This window comes from Furipterus horrens, unplaced genomic scaffold, assembly GCF_987537825.1.
Source record: "Furipterus horrens unplaced genomic scaffold, mFurHor1.1.pri manual_scaffold_3, whole genome shotgun sequence".
Classification (NCBI taxonomy): Eukaryota; Metazoa; Chordata; class Mammalia; order Chiroptera; family Furipteridae; genus Furipterus; species Furipterus horrens.
The window spans coordinates 97,146,357-97,160,937 of NW_028327173.1; the positions used below are offsets into that span (position 1 = coordinate 97,146,357).

At 37.6% G+C, this 14,581-nt stretch overlaps 1 protein-coding gene across 2 annotated transcripts in view; it reads left to right on the top strand.

The window, feature by feature from the left end:
* The window catches only part of GMDS (GDP-mannose 4,6-dehydratase), a 747,100-nt gene that overhangs the window by 543,484 nt on the left and 189,035 nt on the right, over nucleotides 1-14,581 (top strand). The window lies entirely within an intron of this gene.

The following is a 14,581-nucleotide window of genomic DNA, read 5'->3' on the forward strand; positions in this document are numbered from 1 at the left end:
CTTTTCAGACAGTTCCACAATGGCAAGATAATTAGTGTTAGGGAAAAACAAAAACAGAATTGAAACCACATCAGATACCTGCTTGTGTGGACTGTTCAACTTTGAAGGGACAGAAAACGTGGTGGCTTTATTTTTCTTAGTAACTGGGGTAAATGCAAACAATTACAGGCAATTGAGCATTTAATGATGAGATAATGCAGAAAGGCATAACAATAAAAATTGCCTGTATGTTTCTCAGTTAATTATTGAAACACAGTGTTTCTTGGCTTTTCTGTAATTGGTTTACATGGTATTGTATTTTAATTCATGACAGGATCTTAAAACTTCCTTTCAGTTTTTGTATTCCTCCTTGCAAACTTTCTGTTTCATTTTTAGGGAAATAGAATCCTTGTGTTTTATAGTTGAAGTATTATTTTAAGGTGTCTGACATTGCTTTTAATTTCACCAATTATGGAGTAAATAAACCATTGTGTACTTGGGGAGAAAATTGGCAGAAAAGCAGAATATGCTAAATACTCTTGCTTTTTGTTCCTAGTGAGATTTCCCAACTGAAGCTTTTCTGTTTTATTTTGCCTCTGGCTAACATCTAAAGATCAGTAATAAAGCTCTATGCAAATATTTTAATGTATTAAAAGAACAATATTTTGACACTCATTGACACAAGCAAAAAAAAATACAACACTAAATTAGTGTTCAGACAACAATGAAGACATTGTTCATTTATATGAAATGAGTGTGGAAAATGTTGTGTTATAGTAACAAAAAAATTGCTCCTCGGTTCTCGACCTTTAGCATTTGCTAGATAACATTACTTATCCTGTTGTGTAGTAATAGACAATTGTTTACTGTGAATAATGGGTCTTGAGCAGTCATTAATACTTGTCAGGGTATTGAACATTTTAGTAGCCAAAAAATAAATGTTTATTTTTTGGGGTCTGGTAATTTCAGTTAAGCATCTCTTAAAAACTTTTTTAAATTTTTGAACATTTTAGAATTTTCAAAACTTGATAATTTAAATGTTTAGAAGATGTTGATTTAATTTATGAAAGGCTTGATTTTCTAGATTTTATCTGGAGTTATAAAGACTCAAAAAATCTCCCATCACCATCAATGTGTTTTTAAAATACTAGAACTTTTAGGGGCTCTTTTGATTTTTTTAAAATTTGGTGAATATAAAGGAGCTCTTTGTTTAATTTTTAATAGTGTGGATGGGTCCTTATTGGAGGTGAAGTTGTCTCTAAATTATTTTTTATATACAGTGGAATTTATTTCCTTTTATGTCACTAGGTTCAAATATTACTGTTATAATGTTTTCTTAAATAAAACTGGCTTCCCTTTTCATATCTTTCAATCAAGGACATTACAGAGTCAGCATCTAGGAAATAATTATGATAACAGAAACATTCCGCTCACGGGTAAGACCAAGTCAATAAGAGCAATTTGACCTCTCTGAAGAACAAAGCTTATGTAATGTTTATATTGGGATATGTTATATTTAATCAAAAATTAAAGGCAGAATGATTAAATCTATAACTATTCAAGCATAGTTTTAAGACGGCTGAGTGTAGAGTGACTTTTCAAATTTAAATCCTGATTTTTGTGAATGAAGACTTACGGGAAAACACATTTGAAATGAATTTAAATGAGTGAGTTGAATGTTACTAGTTTCCAGTAACAAAGATGGTGCGTGTCCCAGCCTGCAAACTTCAGAGGAACTAAACAATGATCAGTGTCAGTGCTCTTTGGGATTCAAGACAGACAGGTGAGAATCCTCGGAAGCTCTCCCACTCCTCTGGTGTGCATTGTCTCTTCATTTGTGCTCTCATACCTCCTTTCCTGCTGGTATTTGTCCCTTGGGCCTGTGTTATTTCAGTTGCTGGTTAGGCACATGGCAGCCTTCCCTGTGGTTCTGTGGAAATACGTGGTGCCTTACCCCCTTTGGAACTGTTCTCAGCTTTGCGTACAGAGCCTGTTGCATGATTGGTTCCATACATTCAGACTCTGGTAAATTCTGGAAGTATGGGTCGGTCTCCAGCTGTCTTCTGAGCTGGTTGGCCCATGGAGCAGAAACCAACTCAAAGGAATTCAGATAAGATTCAAATAAGAGGGAATCTGTCATGAGGAGTGTGGGGATACTTCCCAGGAACTGGGAAATGAAAGAAACCTGCCTTCTTGTGTGTTTGTGTACCCCTTCCCTCACACCCCCTCAAGCCTTGAAGTCCCCCTTTCCCTTCTCCTTTCCCCAGATGGGTCTCCTGCTCAGCTCTTCAGTGCTCCTTCTGCAGGTCTCCCCTTGGCTTTATCAGGGCCAGCTGACCTCTTGTGACAGCCATGTATAGCTCCAGTGCTCATTCAGTCTCTAGGTCTCTTACTATAGATTTTTTTGAGACTGATTGGCCCAGAGTATGTCAGGTGTCAGAAGGGAGACAAGGCCCAGGCACAGGTCACCTGCCTTAAATATTCTGCTTTGATTTGACTCCTTCAGCAAGAGCTGTGGATAGGGATAATCTTGCTTAGGAGAGAGGTTTTAGAAAGCTGCTATGCCTGATGTCTTCTGGATACTACCCAGAGTATGTATCAAAAGTCCTTACTTATATCAAATGTTGGACGTTTAAAATCATTTTCTATATAAATGTTGGAAGTTCATAACCCAGAAAGGCACAGTGTTTGCCTTATTTATTTCCACCTGGCATACTCAGACTAGTGCACTGCCTGACACCTAGCAGGCATTCCATATATATTTGTTGACTGACTGATCAGGTCCACAGGTTAGCCCACAAAAGTCCATGCAGCTATTCCTAACAACCACTTACAACAGAGTTTCTATAGGAAAATGCATGTTAGTGTAGTACAATAAAAAGAATAATAAAAGGGAAATCAAGGTTCTAGTCCTCACTCTGGCACTAAACAGCTGTGTGACTTTAGGTGAGTCATGTAGTCTCTCTGGTTTCATTTGCTTTGTCTTTAAAATGCATTGATTTGAATGAGAACATCTTTGAGGCCCTTTCCAGAGATAAAACTCTGTGGCTCTAACAGAATGAGGATTAAATTTACTCCACCCTTTCAGGCTTCCCTCCCAGTGTGGTATTTGGTTACAAGAGTATGAGTGTGGAGATCAATTAGATCCTTAGGCACCAATAATCCTTAGGCTATGTAATCGCCATTGTCATCATCATTATGATAAACAGTATTCGTTGAGCACTTATTGTGTGTCAGGCACTGTTCCAGGCACTTTACATATATTAACTAATTTAACCCTAAAAACAATTCTGTGAGGTAGGTACTATTATTGTTCTCATTTTTCTGAAGCAATGGAAAACTAAGAGACTTGCCAAAAGTTACCCAGAAAATCCCAGAGCTGGGATTTAAACACAGGTGGTCTGATTCTGAGTCTGACCTCCAATCACAAGTAGTAGTTGTCAGTGTGGTCCCCAGACCAGCAGCATTAGCTGCCACGTGGAACTTGTTATAAATGCAAATTTCAGGCCCAGCCCAAGCCTACAGAGTCAGAAACTGGCTAAAGGAGCAGCAATCTACTTTAACCTTTCAGATGGTTGTAATGCACACTAAAATTCTAGTGCTCCTGCTTCCTCTCTTCACTACCTTTCAACATACTGATAAAAGGTTCTCTAGGTTTCTACTCCCCAGGTATTCCAATTGGGGAGTTGAGGGTGTGGTATCATGGTCCATTTACACATGAACAAGGCAAGCATTCAAATGTCAGATGATTGTAAATTAGGATCTAGTTATACTACTTTTCAAGCTCTCTTTATTCTAGTTGGCATCACCGATGAAATCACACCAGGAAAAGTCAGGAGGTGGAGATAATTACAAAGAAGGGAGATGTAGCCTTCTTCATGAAGCCTCAGCACAGTCTTTGACAGGTTAAGCAAACAGGATTAGGTCAGTGCATCACAAAATAGGTGCAGAGTCTCCGTCCTTACACAAGGCCTGCTGTAGCCTTGACTGCCCATGCCATGTCCGTGAGCTGCATGTAGTTACTGAGCACGTGAAGAGTGCCCAGTCTGATTTGTGATGGGCTATAAATGCAAAATATACACTGCACATCGTATACTTAATACGTGGAAAAATAATGTAAAATGTCTTGATAGTATTTAATATTGAAATGATAATGTAATGAATGTATTTAACTTGATATATAAAACATTAAGTTTAACTTAACATTTTCTTTTACTCTTTTAATGTGACTAATAGAAAATTAAAAATTACATATGTGGCTTGCATTATATTTCTATTGACAGCACTGTTTTTGACATAATTGCAAAGTCCTTACATTATCTGCCTTAATGCACACAATATGGTATGTATATAGATTTTATTTGTTGGTAATGATATTATCAACACTTGAACTGAGAGATATATGGCAAGGTTAGGACCTGTTTTTCAAGCGAGCCAGGAACCAGCCCAGAAGTTGGATTCCAAAGGTTATAGTCAGACAGAGAGGCAGAACCAGGTGGTCAGGACCAGCTTGAGGGATAAAGTCACAGAGATGTGAAGACTGGCTTCCCAAGAACATGTTTAGGCTGCATGATGGGGAACCATAAGTAAGGAGATGGACGATCATGTGGTCATGAGTGTAAAGTAACTTCCTGCTGCATGCCCAGAGCTTATATATTGTTCCTGCTAAGCCAGGAGCTAATTCTAGAATGGCTTACCTGGGTATGTGAGTGGGTGCAGGTAATTGGAAACACCTGGTTGAGGTAGGTGGTTGGGCATGCTCCAGGAAACAGCCACTTCTGGGAAGAGTGCTGTGACAGTAATGATGTTAGGGCCAAGTTAGAGCATTTGTTAAATTACAGTGACCTGAAAGCGAGTTTCTGTATTCAAGGTGTTGGTCTCTGAATTATTGTTGCCCTCATATAAACCTAACTATCACTGTACAATGTTAAAGGTAGACAGAGCCTTACATAGAAACCATAAGCTGAAGCAATGTTTATATTAAAGGCAGAACTATTCATTACCATATTGAATCAACCAGTTGATATTTTAGTCATTACAAGATAGTAGATTTTTTCTAAAGATAGCGGCAATAATCCCTCCCATTCTGCACACCCTCTTGCAATGTGACTTTACCACTCTTCTCATAAAGGGGGGAAAGTCTGTTTCCCCTTTTTAGAATTTGGGCTGACTCTATAACCAGTAGTATACAGAGGAAGTGACACCAGCTCACTTTCAGGCTGATGCCTTCTGAGGCCTTGCAGCTTCCGTTTTGTAAAGAATCTTGGGCTAGACGAGTGAATGAAGAGAGACCATGGGAGTGAAGACTCATAAGGGAGTCCCTTTTGATCCTACAACCCCAGTCAAATCACCTCAAAGCCAACAACCACAAAGAGCACAGGTGAGCTATTCCCCTGAGCCCTCCTGAAAACTTAAGTCACAGAATTCTGAGCAATAAGAAGGTTTAAGCCATTAATTAGTCTTAGGATGGCCTATTAAGCAGCATTGAACAAATGAAATATCCTTTATTTGTATGTGTACTTTTCATTAAGGTTCTTTTACACATTATTTACATGGTCACATAACTTTGAAATACATAAAATTGCTTAAAATAATTCTTTATACACTCTCTCAGAGTATATTAGGCTGAACATACATACATGCATACAGGCTATAGATTTTGCTCAAATTAGTTTGGAATACTAAGAGGCCCACAAAACGGTATTACATAAGAATGGAAATTATCCTTATGGAGAACCACTTTGATACTAACCCTAATGGCAGGAAAGTGTTGCTGAAGAAGGGTCTCCTTTTACTGTCTGTGTCACAGCCTCTTGGCTGAGGGGCAATGTAGAGAGATTTAGGAGGAAGGCAGAGAGGAAGCAGTGATTGCCAGGTAGCACCATAGCGGCCATGTGCTTTCTGGGCTACTCTCTGAGCCACACTAACCAACCAAGTGCTGAAAAATGAGGGCAGCTATATCCTGGGTTTGATGAGAGGGTTTTGAGAGAAGTTTGAATTGAAGTTGCAGGCTGCCCTCTGGGCACTTACCTGCTCTTCCTCATATGATTTCCTCAACGGGCATCAGCCTTGTTCAAATAGTAATAGCACTATCCCATGATCTCTATCTAAGGTGGGGGTGGGGATGGGGGTTCAAGGAAAAGAAAAGGAAAATTAATAGAACAGATGAGTAGTACCTATTACAAAGGAATATTATTCAAAGATAAAATATGTAGCTGGAGTTCAAATAACTGTTCTCCATAGATTCAAAGAAAATATAAACAACATGTTTTTGTTCAGTTTGGCAAAAGCAAAAATAGGCAAATGACAGGTCGTGGGCCAGTTACCTATTTTTATAAACAATATTTTATTGAAACACAGCCATGCCTACTTGTTTCTGTATTGTCTGTGGTTGTATTTGCACAACAGCAGCAGAGTTGAGTAGTTGTGTTAAATATCATATGGCTCGCCAACCTAAAATATTACTATCTGTGGCCCTTTAAGAAAAATTTTGCTGATCCCTGGCCTAAAGAAAATAAATGAGAGTTAAGCTGGAAGTAATCAGGAAAGATGTGGAGGAGAAAAAGAAAGTCATTTCAAACATTAAAGACACATTAGCAATGAAATTTAAAATAAATGTTACTAAAATAATCAGGTGAACAATAGGAGGAAATCATATAAAATAACGTGGATAAGAAAGAACAAACATTAAAATGGGTAAATAGGGTATTAATACACACAGAAAGTAGAAGAAAAGAGATACAATATATGCATAATTGGTGTTCCTGAGAAATAAATGGACTAGCAGAGATGAAATATACTCCAAGAGTAATAGAATAAATAGACAACTTGAATCTGCGTATCAAAAGAGCAGATGGTATCCCAGAAAAAAAAAAATTCATAATTATTAACACAAGACTAAGAGCTTTTAGGTTTTATATTGTTTCCAGGAATGAGAAAAACTAACTCCCAACCTTTGAATTTGTGGATTGGTATACTTGGTTAGAATAAAAGGATGCAGGGCAAGACAGATTTTGACATGGCCTCTTTCTTTCTGAGCATATGATATCAACGTAGTTATGTTAACAGCAAAAGAAGCAAAAGCTATATAACTTTCTAAACTGTGTTTATTATTAATTTGTTATCTAATGTTTTTCCTGTTTAGTAACTTTGTATATTTAAAATGTATGAAGAGCCCTTAATCAAAGGAATCCACAAACCACAGTATTTTTGCCCAGGAAGAAAAGTAATAGATTGAGAGGGCCTTAAGATCAGCCTTTGGTTTTATGCTAGATGATTTTCTTTCTTTTTTTTTTTTATTATTCAAAAATAATTTTATTATAAAAGTGAATTATTTAAAGAATGTTTTCAAAATGCATTAAAAGGAAATAGAATGTTTTTTTTACAAATATGAAATTACACTAAACTTAGAGCATTTAAACTTTCTTTTACAAATTGTATTCCATTCTGTTATAAATCTACAAACATTTTTTAACTGGTATGATAAAGATATTGGTGTTTACCAAGCATTTCATTTGGCTCTCTGCATTTCCATCCCCTCTACAATTACATAGGACTACATGATTAATTCTGGACAATGAGCATAAGCAGAAAGGATAAAAATCAAGAGTAGCCCTGGGTGGCATGGCTCACTTTGTTGGAGCATTGTCCGGTAGATCAAAGGGGCACGCATTCAATTCCTGGTTAGGGTTCATACCCAGATTGCTGGTTTGATCCTAGGTTGGGCGCATAGAAGAAGGCAACTGGTTGATGTTTCTCTCTCACGTGGAAGTCTCTCTTTCTCCTGAGCTCTGGCAGAGGGAGTGCAGAGTAGACTAAGTAATAGGAAGAAATTCCAGATTTGGTGGCTTCTGGGCTCAAGCAGAGGGAGGGCAGAGAGGACTAGAGACGCTTGCGGAGAATTTGGGGCAGTGGCTTTGAGTGGAGAACTGGGGGAGCAGCTGACAGGGTCCCAGTGCTGACTCATTCCCCATACTGCAGGCAGACCATTCCCCTCCAAGTGGTGTCAACCTGAAGGGAAGCAAAAGCCCCGCCTACAGGAATTAAGCTCATGATTTTCTTGATATAGTTTTATTTGTTAGTCATTTCGGTACCTGCTTACTAACTATGTTATAGTAGGGGTATTCTCCCAGGTTAACCTTCAGAGCTGCTCATGTGGATCCCACAAAACTTAAGTTCTGGCCTAGCACAGGATGACTTGAAGTCCTCGCCCAAATTGTAAGACCAGGCTGTCATCTTGAAAACAGCTGCAGAACAAAGCTGAAAGACACAGTGCATGTGAATGGATCCACGCTTGCTTTCCTTTAGTGGGAATTCTAATTTCTATGAGTTCAAATTCCTGTGATTTTTATTGGAATTATTTCATATACTTTCTCCCCTGAAATATATATATATATATATATATATATATATATATATATATTTCTCTTTTAAGATTATTTTTATGACAGTAGCACATAAAGCACAAAAGTGCAGGGCTGAAAAAGCAGCAGTCAAATAACATAGTTAAACATAACCTCGATTAACAAATCTTGTTATTCATGGATGACAGCTCAGTTAATAAGTGTTTGTGGCTTGGATACTAAACTGGAGGTTAATGGTGAGGTGGAAGCAATTGTAGAATCCAGATTTTTAAGACAAATATGCATCACACCCCAAAAGGCATGCATGGAATCAGATGTGTAGTTAGTCGGCTGTGGTGATGTAGTTTAGGTGTTCTCCTTCACTGGTCCAGCTGTGAACGCCTCTAGAACAACCAAACCAAGGTTGATTTGAATGGCCAAAGAGTAGATTGAGAGGAGTATTTTTATTTGAAAAATTCTTAACTAAAATTTTATTTTGACTTCTCTAAAATTTTATTTTGACTTTAGAATGGATAGATTAATTATATAGTTACAGGAGCACATGTGTCCAAAATTAATATTTACAAGTATCTAACTTGGCCTTTAAATGTCAATGGTATGGAGTCGGATTTTCCCTGAACTTCATGTGACTTAAAAGCAAAATGAATGTGAGACATGATTTGAAAACTGTACTGTTCATTTGGTGTTAAGTGGCATTCTGTGTTAAAGAAGCCAAAGCATTGGTACATTCCTTAACTAATTCTCCTTCCTCCCTGTGAAATGGATTAAAAAGCAGGATTTTTTTTTTTTTTTTAATTTTTCACTGGTGATCAGGTCAGGGCTGAAAGTAACTAAGTATCTGAGGAAGTGGATAAGTCAGTCATATCCTTGAAGGGCACTAAAACAATGTGGGAAGACTTCATCTTTTTCCTCCTTCATTTTTTGAGAGACAAAGAGAATTGATGTCTAAAACATGTAACCTTAAAATCCTTTCTATAGTCAGAAGCCAACACTGGGTGGCAGTTTGATCACAGATTGTGCCCTGGTGGTGTCATGGGTCATATGTTCAGCATGTGAACAGGAAGGTGAGAAGTGGTGAACTTTTGCCTCAGTTGTGCCATCCATCAGAGAATAAATAGACCAGATCAACATGTGCCGCAGTATGAGAAGGGGAATGGCTGAGGACTCCTCACACAGGGCCTTTGTGTCCTGGACATGACCTAGCATCATGATGGGATGCACTGGGCCTGGGCTTTGTGGCAAATTACTAACCCATTATCACACCAGAACACAAGATCGTTTATCTTCTAATTCAGAGTGTCACCTGTTCTTCATTTACCAGTCAATAACCATTAATTATGCTCAATGGAAATTTAAACAAAGCCCTTTCCCTCTGTAAAACCAGTAAACTATTCAGTAATAACAAATAAATCTGGAGTTGTATATCCTTTCCCTTCCCATTCCCAGACTGGAGTCTGGTACAATATGAACTTTAGAGGAAATGCCTAGAAATTGATAGGTCAAAAGCTTCAGATAGTCTTATGGAAAAGAAAAGAGAAGATTCTTGGCACTCACCCTAGTGAAAGTGAGAGTTTCCAACTGATCCCCAGATTCCTGCTGAGGAACAAAACAGGCACCAGGGAACTTACGCTCAGTATTTAAAGTAATCTGCTATTAACCAATATTTTCTCCATTTATTTTTAGCAACCCTTTGCTTCGCATGACTAAAAATATGATTTTTTTTCTAAACTGTTCTAGCACAACATAGCATTTTAAAAGAAATAAAATAAAGCTGAGCAGTCCTGAAAGACCTATTTGAATGTTATTTTTAGAATGGAAATGAGTAAAACACATTTAAGTGTATACATTAATCCTGCAGAAAAATGTTCAAGTAGAAATTCTAGCCAGAAGCGTAATTTAATTTTTCCTAAAAACTTCGAAAGTATTTTGAAGAAAGCCAAAAAAGTTTTCATGTGTGCATGTGCTGGGTGCGCTCAGGAGAGGGGGGAGGGTCAGCCTAGTTAGGAAGTGTGGCCAAAGGGCAGGCTGAGTTCCAGTGAACCCAGCCATGCCATCTGTCACTGATGACAGGAAACTCAAGGTGGTAACAGGAATTTGTTTCAAGGACTAGACCTGGGGCTCTTGCACATAGTGTAAAAGAAGAGGCCAGAGTTCCCACACAGACAAGGGAAGAGGGCATTCTAGGAAATTGCACATGCAAGTTACAAACACAAACAGCAGTGCCCATTATGAAGAGACACCTCTCTGAGGACCCTAACAATGAAGAGTGCTGGGCACAGGGCTTGACCCGCAGGCCTGGGCGTCATTTCAGATCACACTCTTCCTCTCCGCCTGGAGCAGGTAACAGTGCGCAGGGGCTGTGGAACCCAGGGAGCTACAAAGCTGTAAAGAGAACATTTTGTATTTTGTGCCTTTTAAAAACTGATTGAGCTTCATTATTAATATAATTAGTGTAAAATTCAAAAAGTATTATAATTAAATTAATTAACTATGAACTCCTAGTGCAGAATGAAACCAGATATTTCACTGATGTGAGCAAAACTCTCTCCTAGCCAAGACAATTTCATCAGTTACTTTTCACTATTACATCTGTGACCTGAATCTGTTGCCATTGTTTCACCCAGTTGCCACATGTCCAAGGCATGTATAATTGCCCAAAGTCTCATCCTTTCTAGAACAAAAATACGATTTAAAACTATCATGTAATAGGTCAAAAATATAAAGTATTCACAGGAAGTAACTTTAAATAAAAGATAAATATTTACCTTTTTTAAAAAAATTTTTAGAAGTCTGCCACAAATTCAAAGAATAAATTGGAATTAAACATTGTTGGTTTCATTTTAGTAAGAGAAAATAAGCTGCCCTGTTGGATTCAAAAAATTACAGCTTATCCAACTAGGGAGATACCAACAAAAAAAAAAAATTTTTTTTAATGTTAGAACAAGTGTTCAGTTCACGTAATATTGGGGACAGTGCCTAATATTTTTACTTACTATATTTTGAAAAGTAAGCAGTAGTGATAAAAAACCAACAACAACATTGATTTGTTGCTTATTTGGGTTGTTCTTAAAGAGACAGGTTGTCAAATACCACCTATACTTATTTTTTAAAATCTGCATCTTCTGTGTAAACATAACCTTTAAAATTAATGTGCAGTTCCAGGCTATAGAAACTATAGGCCTGTGTGCTGTTGATAAAAGCTGACAAAACTGAGTGAACCCGAGCTATGATGGTTGCCACAGTCTGTGTCTTGAACATGCAGCTGCATTGCTGCCCAACTAGACTTCCCATTCCAATGAAAAAGTGCATCTGCAGATGCTTCCATTGAGCAACTGACCTTCAAATGCTGCCTGATGAAATCCTGAACTAATATAAACCTTTTCATTGCCTTTCAGAGTACTTTTTAAAGTGGTAGTACTATTCATTACATGATTGTTTTTCCATTAATGATTATTTTAATTTAGTAGGGATTTATTTTACAGGGTTTGACTGTATTTTCTTTTTGTTGAAATGTGGGATGGTAACCAGTGAGGCCTCTAGAAAAAGCATTTACAAATAAGATACCAAGGAGCAGTACATAAATTTTTAGCTGTTGCTCTTGGATGAGTGAAACCTAAGTTAGGTTGATTTCTTTAAGTACCATACCATTAGCTGTACTACCCATAGAAGTTAGGGATCTTTAAAAATTTTGAACAACTGGAAATCAGGATCCATAGTTTAACATAGTAGACTTAGTTATGTTTATTGAGAAGGGTAGTGGTAGAGTTCTTGAGGTCTTAGGATACTTGTGAAGTCCAACATTATGTTTAGGATTCAGTATTCTTTTCTTGATATCATTTTCTTTGTGCTGTATACAAATCATGTCATTTACAATTCATAATAATACTAAGTTATATTCTTTCAGTTTTACAGATAAGGAAATTGATTTATAGATCAGTTGTTGCGTCCCAGGTTGCTCAGTTGATTAGAGCATCGTCCCGAACACCAGCGATCCCCACCCTTTTTGGCACTAGGGACCAGTTTTGTGGAGGAAATATTTCCACGGACCGGGGTGGGGGAGACAGTTTCAGGATGATTCAAGTGTATTACATTTATTGGACACTTTATTTCTATTATAATTACATTGTAATATATAATGAAATCATTATACAACTCACCACGTGCTAGGGTTAGCATGTGTGCTTACCAAAACTGACTGAGACAAGTACACAGTGCAGGAAGGAGGTTCAACGGAAGTGGTAAATAAAAAAATGGGCAGGCCACACGCAGATTAAAATAAGTGTCAGATTCTGACTTAAAGCCTGCCACCAGATGGAGCTGTACAATTGAAGTACATCAACTCACTTGCCACTGTAAAACCTGCCACCAGGTGCAGCTTAATGGTCACTTGCCACTCACTGATAGGGTTTTGATATGAGTCTGCAAGCAACTGATTTATTATGGTCCCTGTGCAATCAAACCTCTCTGCTAATGATAATCTGTATTTGCAGCTGCTCCCCAGCACAAGCATCAACACCTAAGCTCCTCCTCAGATCATCAGACATTAGATTCTCATGAGGAGCATGCAACCTAGATCTTTCACATGCGAACTTCACAGTAGGTTTGTGCTCTTATGAGAATCTAATGCCACTGTTGATCTTTTGGGAGGTGGAGCTTGCCTGCTGCTCACCTCCTGCTGTGTGCCCCAGTTCCTAACCAACAATTGCTGGTTTGATTCCCAGTCAGGGTGCATACGGGAGGCAACTGATCAATGTTTCCCTCTCCCCCACCCCAGTCCTCTCTAAAATTGGTAAGCATATTCTTGGGTGAGAATTAAAAAAATAAATATAAATATAAATAAACATCAGTAAATAAATAGTAGTGGATTTAAAAAATTCACCTTGGGGCTTTTTAAATCACTTTTTTGCAATTACAGTTGACGTACAATATTATATTAGTTCAGGGGTACACCCCAGTGATATGTTATATAACTTACTAAGTGATTATTCCAATCAATCTATACCCATCTGAAACCCTATATAGTTATTAGAATATTATTTACTATATTCCTTATGCTGTACTTTACATCCTTATGGCTATTCTGTAACAATCAGCTTGTACTTCTTTATCTTCTTCACCTTTTTCACTCATCCATCCAATCCCCCTTCCATTTATCAACTATCAAAATGTTTTCTGTATCTATGAGTCTGTTTCTGGTTTTTTTGTTTTGTTTTGTTTTCTTAAATTCATTTGTTTTTAGATATGTATTGCCATTTTATTGTTCATATTTTTTATCTTCTTCCTCTTCTTCTTCTTAAAGAAGATCTTTTTAACAGTTTATAAAGTACTAGTTTGATAATGATGAACTCCTTTAGCTTCTTCTTGTCTGGGAAGCTCTTTATCTCTCCTTTAGTTCTAGGTGATAGCTTTGCTGGGTAGAGTAATCTTGGTTGTTGATCCTTCCTTTTCATCACTGAATATTTCTTGCAAGTCCTTTCTGGCCTGCAAAGTTTCTATTGAGAAATCAGTCTTATGGGAACCCCCTTGTAAGTAGCTAACTACTTTTGCTGCTTTTAAGATTCTCTCTTTGTTTTTAACATTTGGCATTATAACTATGTTGTGTCTTGGTGTGAGCTTCTTTGGGTTCATCTTGTTTGGAACTGTTCGTGCTTTCTGTATATCTATTTTCTTCACCATGTTAGGGAAGTTTTCTGTCATTATTTTTTCAAATAGGGTTTCAATTTCTTGCTTTCTCCCTTCTCCTTCCAGCACCCCCATGATGTGAGTGTTGATACACTTGAAGTTGTCCCAAAGGCCCCTTACACTATCTATTTTTTTAATTCCTTTTCGTTTTTGCTGTTATGATGGGGGTGTTTTTTGCTCCCTTGTATTTCAAATTGCTGATTTGAGTCTCAACTCAAGCCATTGGCTTTTGTTATGGTTTCAGTGTCCTTTTTAAAATGGATTCCATCTCCTTGTTTATGCTGTTGAAGTTCTCTCTAAGTTCAATTACTCTTCCCTTAAGTTCATTGAGCATGATTATAACCAGTGTTTTTAATTCTACATCTAGTAGATTTCTTGTCTCTATTTTGCTTAGTTCTTTTTCTGGAGTTTTGTTCTGTTCTTTCTATGTGGGCTGTGTACACCCTCCTGTTATAGTTGAGCCTTGATCACTGTTGGCATGTCATTGGGAGGGACTTACTGCCACGCTCATCTGCTATAAGGACTGGCTGTGACCACCAACTACCGTGGATGATTTG